Source organism: Littorina saxatilis, linkage group LG12 (genome assembly GCF_037325665.1).
Source record: "Littorina saxatilis isolate snail1 linkage group LG12, US_GU_Lsax_2.0, whole genome shotgun sequence".
Classification (NCBI taxonomy): Eukaryota; Metazoa; Mollusca; class Gastropoda; order Littorinimorpha; family Littorinidae; genus Littorina; species Littorina saxatilis.
This window is the reverse complement of record NC_090256.1, coordinates 76,249,115-76,261,728: the sequence shown is the minus strand read 5'-3', so window position 1 is coordinate 76,261,728 and position 12,614 is coordinate 76,249,115. Positions and strand designations below refer to the sequence as shown.

General features: G+C 42.0%; 1 protein-coding gene across 1 annotated transcript in view; it reads left to right on the top strand.

Moving 5' to 3' along the window:
• The first annotated feature begins 1,869 nt into the window (after nucleotides 1–1,869).
• The window catches only part of LOC138982795 (secretin receptor-like), a 123,274-nt gene continuing 112,529 nt past the window's right edge, over nucleotides 1,870–12,614 (top strand). Inside the window, exon 1 of the mRNA XM_070356145.1 lies at nucleotides 1,870–2,842. The gene's annotated coding sequence lies outside the window, so the exon portion shown is untranslated. The remainder of the gene's footprint in view (nucleotides 2,843–12,614) is intronic.

Sequence of the window (12,614 nt, the reverse complement as noted above, 5' to 3'; positions counted from 1 at the left end):
CTGAAAAATGGCAGCTACTTGACTAAATATTGTATTTTCGCCTTACGCGACTTGTTTGATTTAAGACGCTTTACTGACATGAAATATATGTTTATGGCTGCTGCAGTAAAAAGCGACGCAACTTCGCCCGTAGGCTATACAATATCTAGAAATAATTTTTAAAAAAACACTGGCCGTTTTCATCTACCTGTGTTTATATGTCGTAATTTGCCGGAAAACGATGATGTTTTTTGCAATTTGAGGCACACAAATGACAATGCACTCAAAAGGATAACAAAGAATATGATGGTGATGGAATCATTTGTTTTTGTCGGAAAATGATAATGTTTTATTAGGCCTTTAGAGCCAAATATGCTTTCACGACGATAATCTAGAAGATGAAGATGCTATCGTTAAGAGTTTCAGAAAAGGACAATGTTTTGATATTTCAAAAGTAATGTGAGATGGGTAGTAGAAATACCACAGTTCGACATTTAACCAGATAAGGGGTATTCACATTTTAACTGGTGGTTAAAGAGATACTTTATCTCGGATGAAACAAAAAGTTAGACATTTTGTATCACTTTCACCCTTTCACTTTTATGTTTGTGTTTCATGTTTGAAAATTAATGTTAAAAATATGCACAAAGTTGTTTTTTCCTCTAATCTCCTTCTCATGCGTTTACCCCCACCCACCCTACCTCTCTCACTCTCGCTCTCTCTCGCTCTCTCACTCTCGCTCTCTCTCGCTCTCTCTCTCTCACTCTCTCACTAGTCTACACAGACGAGCAGTAAAATCAGTTCTATTAAAACAATCCAGTCTTGTTTTCGACGATTATAAAAAACTTAAGATTTTGCCCCTAAAAGAAAGATTTAAATCAAATAAAGGCGTGCTCCTTCACAAAATCCTTTCCGGCCATGCACCACGTGCTTTCATTACAAAATTTAAAGCCAAACCAAGCCGAAAATTCAACGTCCCCATTCCGCGGATAGATCTCTTTAAATCAAGTTTAGCTTATTCTGGCAGCGTTTTGTGGAATTCTCTCCCGGAATCAGTTCGAGTCCCAACAAGTCTCAATACTTTCAAAAAACACCTCTCATTACATTTAATGTCAAATTACGAAAAGTCACAGTGATGGAAGACTTCGTTCTGATTATTTTCATATTAATCATATCTGTCCATAAAGCATCAGTGTCATAACGCAAGAATGTTTGTATAGCCTACAACGTGTATATAGTCCTGTGAATAGTTTTTTTCTGCCTTTAACTGTCATGCTTATCTTTTGTAATTGTTTTACGTTTGTATATATATATATATATATATATATATTTAAGATTAGAATAGTCCCTCTCTGGGCGAGGGCTGGTTGAAAAGAAGCTCGTTTATATTGCTTATGCCACAACCCTCGTAAAATAAAATTTGATTTGATTTGATTTGATTTGATCTCTCTCTCTCTCTCTCTCGCTTTCTCTCTCGCTCTCTCTCTTGCTCTCTCTCTCTCTCACTCTCTCTCTCTCTCTCGCTCTCTCTCTCTCTCTCTCGCTCTCTCTCGCTCTCTCTTGCTCTCGCTCTCTCTCTATCTCGCTCTCTCTCTCGCTCGCTCTCTTGCTCTCTCTCTCTCTCTCTCTCTCTCTCTCTCTCTCTCTCTCTCTCTCTCTCTCTCTCTCTCTCTCTCTCTCTCTCTCTCTCTCAGGGGCGGGGACGTAGCTCAGTTGATAGCGCGCTGGCTTTGTAGCCAGTTGGTCGCTATCAGCGTGGGTTCGATCCCCACGTTCGGCGAGAGATTTATTTCTCGGAGTCAACTTTGTGCAGACTCTCTTCGAACACCCCCGTGTGCACACATGCGCACGAAAAAGATCCCACGTTCACAGCGAAAGTCTTAGGGTTTGGAAAACACGAAGACACGCATGCATCATCTCTCGTCTCCGATTATCATGATCGTATTTCGATACTTTGACGAGACAAACCCAATGCTGGTGTGTCGAAGAAGACAGCCACAGCGGGCTTGTTCGAATCAAAGTATCACACAGGGCGGCGATGTAGCTCAGTCGGTAGCGCGCTGGATTGATCATGATTGATCATGCTGTCTTACAATTGCCCTCATCAATATCAACCACACGCCTTGCGGATCGGGTGATTTGTCCGGAGTGTGCCAGTGAATACGTGACGAAGATAAAATATATGTTTCGCCATCAACCTGGCTGGTTTATGTAGAACAAGCAGTGACTTAGGTAAGGACGAAACAAAAGAATCCAAGATGCATGTAAACTCAACAACAAAAACGCTCGTTTGAACGCACCTACCATCGCGAACAGACGTTTAAACAAATTGGCCACAGACGTGTTTGCCTGTACTTACATTCCTCCCCTCCCATTTATCATTCCAAGCCTTCGCGCCGCGCGATGTATTGTACGCTCTCGCCTACAGCAGCCCCAACAGCATCCCCATCAGCGGCGCGACCACACTGCGACTACCGCCGCTGCTGTCTACGGGTGTAGGGAGCGAAGACACAGAGTATGAGACGTAGTACTCGGTGAAAGACTCGCCCTCTTCTGCTTTGGAGATATTCTAGGTGCGCATAGCAGTCTTGGCCAGCCCGGAAAGCTCTTCTGTGACAGGAAGTGGTTGACAGAGACGCATGGGTAAAAATTCTTCTTCTTTTCGCTTCGTTGGACTAAAACATCTCCGAAAGGAGTAGGGTATAAAAAAAAAAGAACAGAAAAAAAAGGGGGAGAGAAATCGAGAAAAAAAAACGAAAAAAAAGAAAGAGAGAAAGGAGGAAGAAGAGGAAGATAAAAGAATAGGCATACAAGCCAGCTAGCTAAGGATCAAGTGCTTCTTGGGAACGGCAGTCTTCCAAAGGTGAATAATGAACGATTGTCAGGCTATATTCTCTGAGCGGTAGGCACAGTGTCACAAATCCTAGTGTTGTGTTTCTCATTAGTACTCGTTTTAGTGCTGGTTATTATCGTGACTATTGAAAACACATTTTACATTGTGTGCAACGCTTTCATCTTCCGTCGTGAGAAAGTGTCAGTTTTTGTTCTCTCAGTTTACCATTCTTTTTGTTTCGTTTCAATGATGTTTTTGTGCGCACTTGTTACCACTATCGAACATCAGTTGTTTTGTTGTTGTATTTGCTGCTGTTTTGGTTTTGCTTTATATATAATTATTCTGTATCATTTATTGCACCACACGAATTTGTCTCCATGTGAATGACGACGCAGAGGATGCTTTTATTTGTTATTATTATTATTTTATTTTTTTACCATGCCTTGCAATTTTCTCACGTTTTCTGCTTCTCGATCGTTTAAAAGGCCACTCCGCCTAGTATAAACGGTTTGCCTCACTAGTGGAATTACGGGAGCTAAAGGGGTACCACTAATTGCAACAAAAATGAAATCAGCACAGACTGGTAGATAAAGTGTCCTTTAGTACCCAGTTCAAAATCTAAGCCCTGAGGTAATGGAATAAGTGAGTTATCGGATCAGAAAAGTCATGCAATCACACGGAACAAGCAGATTTGACTGGTTTGGCCTGCCGTCGCAAAGCCGGAAGTTTATGCGCGCCATGCACTCAAAGTCTAGTCGAACGTGCTTCGCGTGGCCACATGCAAAAAGGTGAGTAATCGATAATCTTTACGTTTTTATTCGTCCTTTAACATTTTTACCACTTCATTTTCTCGGCTGCATGTGTAGAATGCTAGCGCTAGTTCTTTATTTATGCCATACGAATGCATTGGAAAGAAAAAAGCCTGATATGCAGACGACCTAGCTTCGCTAAAAGTTCGTCTGCTTCCAGACAGCACAACATGAGTCTAAAACTTGTTTTACCGTTTCAAACGTGCAGATAATCTTTGCAGTTGATATGCTCAGCATCACAAATACAATTATGAAGTTAGATTAGAAGAAAAAAAGTATATTATACTCAAAGACCGTGCGAATTGTTGATCGTGCTTCCAGTATGTATGGTAGGCGAATGCTGTCAAAAATAACCTTCCTGTTGCACTGTTCGGTGATGTTTTATTTATGTTTTTTATGTTATTGTCGCCATTGCTGACACTTTAGGCACTTCTCTGATGGAATGCTATCTCGATAGCCTTTATTTGATGCGTAAATCATTAATGTTATCATTTTTTTCTACAGTCACCTGCTTTCTGAGCGAAAACCTTGCTCTACACCAGTGACCACTGCGAATGAGACAAGAATGAGGTAGGTTTGACATATCAGCAATTTCTATTAAAGGCTGAAAAAAAAAGTTTTCATAAAAAAGGCTTAATAAAACAAATCCCGTATATATATGAGTTGTTCTTCAGTACTGGTGACCGAAAGGGGGAAAAGTGGTCAAAATTCAAATCTCTAGTTTTGTTTTTGAAATATTGCTTTTCATAAAGCAGAAATACTGTAGTATCTGTTGTACATAAGACAAAATCACTGGTTCACATGGTTCCTACATAATCTAACTTTTAAAGCTGGTTCTTGTGTGTCTGTGTGTATGTTTGTATGATGACGATATGACCCGAAACGGCTGCACGGACTGAGACAGGAATTGCAGAGAATGTTCTTTGCCACTCGAGTCGTGTCATAGGGTACTTTTGGAATAGCAAATTTGAAAGGATTCTTCAAAAAACGGCGGAAAACATTATATACCCTGTGAGCTATCGAGGATCCTCCCCGTCTGGGCTGTCGAAACATGGTCTTGTTAAAAGACGTTTTCAAATGCGGTTGACGGGGAGATACACTCGAAGCACATTTAGCGAAGTTATGTTGCCAAATCATCAAAGATCAACATTTCACTACACGGATCGATGCACACAGTCGAAATAGATGTGACTTTCACACGACCGAAGACTACTTGCTAGCAGACTAGCAGACGACAAGATCTAAATATGTGACAGTCCATCACAAAATCAGTCTTAAGTCGAAATTTGGATGATTTGAGTTAGTTATTATTTTGAAATTGTTAGTCTTTCCTGGATGTTTAGAAAAAAAAATTAAAGCTCTAGGTCAATAAATAACGATATTACGGCCATTTTTATGAAAGAAGTTGACCGGCGGCCATTTTGAGAAATCGGGCTTGAAAGTTTTGGAAGGCACCAGCTTCACATTTTCCTTAGCAACGGGGGTTGAAAATTAACCTCACCCTTCCAAATGTTGCACAAGTGTACTTTGATCTTTCATGCATCATTTAAATGCAAAACGAAGGGTTAAAAGAACAATTATCACCATTTTTGAAGGCTTTGTTTACATCATACATGTGGAGGAAAACGGTCAAATACAGGTCATACACATCAGCAAACATTTTCACTGTCATTATCAGGAATAAAGAGGTTACATGCATCTCACCTACGTTTTTGTCCATTAGTTTGACAAACACTTGAGCAAAATCAACTTACTTGTATCAATCACTTTGTTGGCATCGAATAGGAATACATACAGATCAGAATGTAGATCCCAAACACAGGAACTCCTCCACTGTGACAGTCTGTTCACCACAAAAGCTCTTGCACATCAATGTTGACACCACCTCCAACCTCACCTTTATACATGTCACATGTCTTGCACTGAGAGCTGTAGAGCTACAATTTCCTCCGGATCAAACTGGGTGATACATCCACGACGAGTATTTCTGGGTGCAGCGTCGGGAACTTTAATCTGTTTGCAGCCAGTTCCATTGGCTTTGCAGCAACGAAGGCGAGTTCTCTCGAGCACATCACAGCCCTGTTGCAATTAACGAACTGCAGCATGCACCTCCATCACATCTCCTCTACAACTCGCCTCAACTACGTGTGTTCTTGCAGTTGATGCAGTGCCATTAGAAACGCCAACGGTGTTTTTGACACTGAAAAGCGGACGGTCTGTCTCCTCTTCGTCCGCATATTCAGCAAGCGTCACATATTTCGGCATGAGAATCGGAGTCACTGAATCCAGCAACGTCTTCGGCAAAGAAATCCAACAACAAATCTTGGAGTTCGTGGTTATTTTCAAGCGAATCGCAGTTGAGAAGCGCTGTCAATCGGCGTACGTCAGTCATTGTTTTGGTTTCGTTCAGCGAACGGAAATCATACTGTGTTACTTCCCCCTGGACTGATTTGACCAATGAGGAGGCCGTTGCTAGTCCTTTTTGGAAGGCAGACAAAGCTGATTGGTTCAATCTTAAAATTTGTTTACGTGCCGGTTTCCTTATTTGGAGGAAGTGGACGGGTATTTTGAACCACTGCGCAGCAGGGCGCGAAAGCTGATGCAATAAGCTTTCCGACGGTACCAAACTTGTTGGGGCCCTGTCAGGGATACACTAAGCAAATTATCGGTCAAAGTGAGGCATTTTGATGTCATGCTGGACTTTTTTGATGAATGTATTGCATTTAAATCCAATAATTTAACTATTTAGCGATTGATTTTGGCATATTTGTTTGGTTGTCATGTAATTTGGGGTCTACAGAACACGTTTCTGCAAAAAAGTGAATTTCACCCAGATAGACCCTCAGTGCCTTTTCCTCGAACTAGCTCGCTTTCGTCTGCTGCGACTTAAGACTGGTTTCGTGGTGGACCGTCACATATTTAGATCAGTGAGAGCAATCCGTTGAAGAACAGTTACTCCGCTTATTCGTCTTCAGCTAAGCTTATTTCCCCTGCCATAAGTTTCCTTGCAGATCTGCAGTCGCGTAGTGAAATGAACTAGTGTCATCGGAAGATTCTTCTCAGTCAATGGTCAAAGCACAGTAAGTTCTATGCTGACAAAAGTCACTTTCGGACAACACGACGATTGACTTAATTTATGAGCCCAAAGGTAACAATATCGACAAGAATGTACGCATTTGACATTAAATGAAACATTCATAGACAGTTTCCAACTCACCAGATCTGCCAAAGAGCCGTCATTCGTGAAAAAAACGATGATTTTAATCAGACAGGTATCGGAAACAAGTCTTGGTCACCTGCGTTATTCCTTCCGAGGCGACGTGACGGCGCCACATTTGTTTGTTTATGGCTGTTTATCGCGAAACAACACAGTTGAAATTTGTGTGTAAAATACCACAAATGTGTGGTGAATCAGTTCGTCATCTGCGTTTCGATGGTAATTCAGTCAGATTGGAGTTACTTTGAATCGAAGGCGAGGGTAACCTGCGTTATTTGTGTGACGGCGTGAACAAATTTGATTGCAATATTTTATACAGAAAGTAAATTTCAATGATTCTGGCTCAGACTTGTAGATCTGTTATGCAGTGTTTTGGTAGTGTATCTGCTTTTCTGCCATGAAGCTCACTTTGGAGTGATACGCTGATCGAAGTGGGGTACCCTATGTGGGACATCAGCCGTATGCAGATTACGCCTCAGAACACTCGCATTTCACAAAGACAACAATAATTTGCAACATTTCAAGAACTGCATCAGTTTTATTAGATACTATTTCAACAAAAACAGCACAAACACGACTATTATCAACAACACAGAACGGGAGGTAAGTCTTCAAAGACGCACCAAGTGTGCGTTCCCATTTTTGGACGCCATTTTTGCTAGCATTTTCACAGTAAATCTTAATATTTCCATATATCTATTGAATGATTTTGGTATTTTCTTTGATTGTGCCGATTCTCCTATCTCTCTGGCATGTACTGGGTGCTTTGTGACCAGTTTCTCCCCTAGACTGTATTGAAAAAATGCGTCCGTGTGAGCTGATCCCCACTTGTGACCAGTAGCAAAGAACAACTCATTTATATTTTCAATAAATCATGTTTCAGTGGAACCCCCTTTCTTAAGACCAACAATTAATCTGAGAAAACCAGGTCTTAAAATGGAGGGTCTTAATAAGGGTGTTTCACTGTATTCAGGATATTATATAATAAAATATGCTCTACTACTTAAAGACAAATTTAATTAGCGTCTGGACAATTATACACACAGTGTCAATCCAACTGCTTTATTTAAGTTTATGTAATAAATGTATTTTTTTTCCAGATCATGGAGCAGTTGTGTATCCTGTGTGGAGGCAGCCTTTATTCAGGGGAGCAGATCGTCATTCCGCAACAGAAGGGAAGAGACACCATACACAGAGTCAGTACCCAGCGTGGTGATTCAATTGTTGTTGCAGAGGGGCAGGCTGTGCATGTATGTTGTCGCAGTTCATATACAAACAAGCACAACATAGCAGCCTACCTTCGTGGGAAAAAAGATGAAGATACTGCTGCAAATTTGAACCAAGGACTGCGGTCAAAGAAGCAGCCCTTTGATTTCAGGAAATGTTGTTTATTTTGTGGCATGCATGCAGAACTTGTTTCAAAACGAGGTCCAACAGTACTTCCTGTTCGCACTTTAGATTTTCAGAAGACCGTCTATAGAATCTGTGCTGAAAGAGCAGACGAATGGCCTGAAAAGGTAAAAGGCAAGATAGAATTCGTCTCGGACCTTCCAGCAGCTGATGCTTTGTACCACCAATCATGCAGCACCAATTTTAGAACAAAAAGGAAACTTCCAAAGTGCTTTGCATCAGACACTGACAACAAAAGACCAAAACAAGGAAGACCAGTCGATGAAAAAAGAGCAGAAGCGTTCAGAAAAGTTGTCAATTATCTGCAAAAAAACGATACAGAAGTCACCATCATCGACCTCATCAGAAAAATGAAAGAGTTTACAGGTGGTGACTGTTATAGTCACTCAAAGATGAAAGAAGAATTAAAGAAACATTTTGGTAATGAAATTATCATCACAGAAATGGATGGGAAAGCAAACGTGGTAACATTTCAGAGGACTACATGGTCTATTCTTCATTCCTTTTATTCGACACCTGAGACGACCGACGAAGAAACTCAAAAAGACAACATCATCAGAGCTGCTGCTGAACTTATCAAAAGTGACATTAAGAAGATAAACACCAACAGAAAAGAATACCCAAGTCCAGACAGCACTTTCTCAATTACAGCAAACCTTGATTTTGTGCCAAAATCCTTGCAAACTTTCCTCGGAGAGATCTTCAGTGGAAAGGACACTGATGTGAAGGTTGCTTCAATCGGCCAAGCAATTATGCAAGCAGCTCGCCCAAGAATTTTAATTGCTCCACTGCAGATTGGTCTTGGAGTTCAGATGCACCACTGTTTTGGTTCCAAGTTCCTGATTGACACGCTGTACTCCCTTGGATTCAGCTCCTCTTACAGAGAAGTAAAGACGGACGAAATGAGTGCGGCTGCCACCCAGGAGATAATCGTGCCAGCCACAGATGAACATTTCATGCAGTACATGGCAGACAATGTCGATCATAACACTGGAACAATTGATGGCCTGAATACCTTCCATGGAATGGGCATGATTGCTTCCATAACCCCGTTCATCAAAAATAGGTCGTCCATCGCTCTGAAAACAAAGGTTAGGCTGGAGGAGGTCATGAAGAAAGCCCGTGTCAAAATCAGTTTCTACGATGAGAGATGTGAAGGCCTGGCAAGTCTCACCTATGAGAAGTTAAGGACAGTCCTAGTTGAAGACCCTACCAAAGAAGTTGAAGTCCTATGGAAGTCAGCATGGCTGCTCAGTCCTCAGAGACCGTTCTTGTCAGGAGTAATGCAGGCCGTCCACAATGGTGACTTTCCAGGTCAGTCATCTATTGTCTTCTTGCCGATGATTGATCTCAAACCCAGTGACAAAACTTGTATCTATTCAACGCTGTTGTTTCTTTCTGCTGAAGCTAGGCGATACAACAAAACCCCTGTAGTCACCTTTTGATCAGCCCCTGTGGTGGAAGGCCCTCAGCATCATATCAGCAGAAGCAGCTTTCAGTGAGCTACGTTCTGTAGTTCTTCGGCTTGGTCCCTTCCACATGGAGATGAGTTTTCTCGCTTGTATAGGACATCTCATGGCGGAAACTGGCCTGTATGATGCACTATGCACTGTGTATGCCCCAAATGCTGCCAAAGCACATCGGACCTACCAGCAGCACCAGCAGCTCTTCTGAAAGTGATTCGGTGTGCATGCAAGACTGACTGTGACACAAGAAGATGCAGCTGTCGTAAACACGGACTCGTTTATTCGCCTGGGTGTGGAGAGTGTCGTGGTGCCAGTTGCTCCAATTCCCCGTCCAACTTTACTGAATAAGGCGAGGCATATTGAGAAGCAGAGGTGAGAGAATATAAAAGAGTGTGCGTGTGCTTGAAAGCACATGCGTGTGTATTTTTCTGTGTGTGTGTGTGTGTGTGTGTGTGTGTGTGTGTGTGTGTGTTTGTGTGTGTGTGAGTGTGTGTGTTTGTGTGTGTGTGTGTGTGTTTATGCAAAAAAGCACTCGGATTCTATTTTCAACGCGTTTTGTGTCAACTACTGCCGTCATAGATATTAAATAGCTGCATTTCTGAGTCCTCTGAGCCGAGATCTTTCTAACGAGATGCAACATGAGAGGCTTATCTTGGATAACAAAACAGTGTCTTCTTCCACTAATGTATGACGTCACTAATATGCAAATTTCTCGATTGTGCCGATAGTTTGAAACTTAGATTTTGCACTGGGCACTAACCAGACTGTTTTGAGAACATTCCCGCAAAAAAAAATTTTGTTGCAAAAACTGGTGGGTTGAAGCATGATTTTTGGCACGGTAACCGCACTACACCGTCTCAGATCGGATCAGGCTTTCACATGGGATAAGACCACTTGATCACATACCAGAACTGAGGGCCCCAAAAGGTTTAAAATCGTGATCGTGATTGGCGTTTTTTGACCTTTCTGTGACCGTGATTGCCGAAATTTCCATTTCTGTGATCGTGATGGGACTTTGCCCGTGATCCGTGATGACACAAAAATCAAGTCTCGTGATCGTGATCGTGATTTGTTTTCGTGATCGTGATGGGCATTATTTGCAAAGCATTTTATTTTCAACGTACATTTTTCACAGCTGTATCACTCTATGATCCTCTATTCGTCAAGGTGTTTGTGATCGTGAAAACAAAAATCAAGGTAACTGTGATCGTGAAAGCTAAAATTTTCCTTCCCGTGATCGTGATGATACCCCCCCCCCCCTTTGGGGCCCTCAGAACTGAACAGCCTGGGTGTTCTCTGTACACTGTGGTATTTTTTTCAAAGAATTAATTTTGTAAAAGGCACTGGTGCATTTTTCGGAAAAAATATTATTTTCATGAACATGTTTCCAACTTACCACAGCAAGCAGTCAGAGTGTTGAGTTTTGGTAAGGAACCAAGTGGAGGGATGGTCCTATCACATGTAAAAACTGACCTTGACCAGATCTGAGACGGTGAGGCGAACAGTTTTCACGAGGCGGAGTGGGCCATTAAGTTGCAGCTGGACCAAATTCAAAATGTAATCAGTGGCATTGTCAGTTGCGCTGCTTGTTCTCTGTGTCGGCATTCTGTCAACGCCACTGAATGCCTTAGCTCTTACCTTCCTCCTTTCATGCATTTCTCGAGTTATTTATTTTCTTCTTTCTTTTTCCGACATTAGTTGACTTCATGGTGTCTTTTGAATGAGGTGGAGGAAGAGTCTAGGAGGAGGGAGAACTTTGAAACGGTTCTACCCGGCGCCCAATTACAGGTGAACCCCCTTTTTAAGACACCCCCCATTCCAAATTTAAGATTTCCTCCATTTTAAGACCTTGGTTTTTCACAATGTTGTTTCATAATGTCTGTCAATTGTGACCCTCCACCACGAAATGAGTCGCATGTCACCTCGCGCGGTTCTGCGCTAGGCTTAATATAAGTCCGGGGAGTGTCTGGTAACAGTGTGAGGGTCACCTTAGTCACAGGCTTATAACTCAAACAGTTTTTGCTCTTTTCTAAAACGGTTTTCACCACTGGATAGAGCATAAAACACTCTTTCGGAAAATGTAAAAATAGGAAAATCATGCAAAGGTGACATGCGACTCGTTCCGTGGTGTAGGGTCACAATTTAACTCCATTTTACGACTACTTCTAAGACCTGATTGTCTCGGATTTTTGAAGGTCTTGAAAAGAGGGTTCCACTGTACCCATATATTCTACTCCTCCCCTGCTGATTTAACTAAAAAGACCGTTTTCGTTTCTACCAGACATTGATACATTAACCTACTGAAAGAATGCTCTAATTCGGAAAGCTTTAACCCACAGAAAGGCTGTTCTAATTCTGGAGGCCAATCTAATTGCAAAACTGTCTGGAAGAGACATGGGAACGTAGCTTTAGTTTTAAAGCGTCGGCCTTTACCTATAAGGGGGGGGGGGAGGGGGGGGAGAGGGGGGGGGGGGGTCGAAGTCTGATTAAAAGAGACAGTCTGCTTGGCGCATCAGTGACGCGTGTTTCGGGTAGTCTCCAGTGTTAGTGTTGTAGCAATTTAACTGCACGTCCCTCGTTTTAAATAATCGACTTGGACCTGTTCAGGAAAACCAGAGACTGCTTGAAAGATAACCTGTCTGTCCCGTGTCCTTGGCAGCCCCCCGACCGCCCCCCGCGGGTTAGGGGGAGTCCCATATTGGTTGGGACGAGAAAGAATTTACCCGATGCTCCCCAGCATGTCGTAAGAGGCGACTAACGGATTCTGTTTCTTCTTTTACCCTTGTTAAGTGTTTCTTGTATAGAATGCGGTCAATGTTTGTAAAGATTTTAGTCAAGCAGTATGTAAGAAATGTTAAGTCCTTTGTACTGGAAACTTGCATTCTCCCAGTAAGGTAATA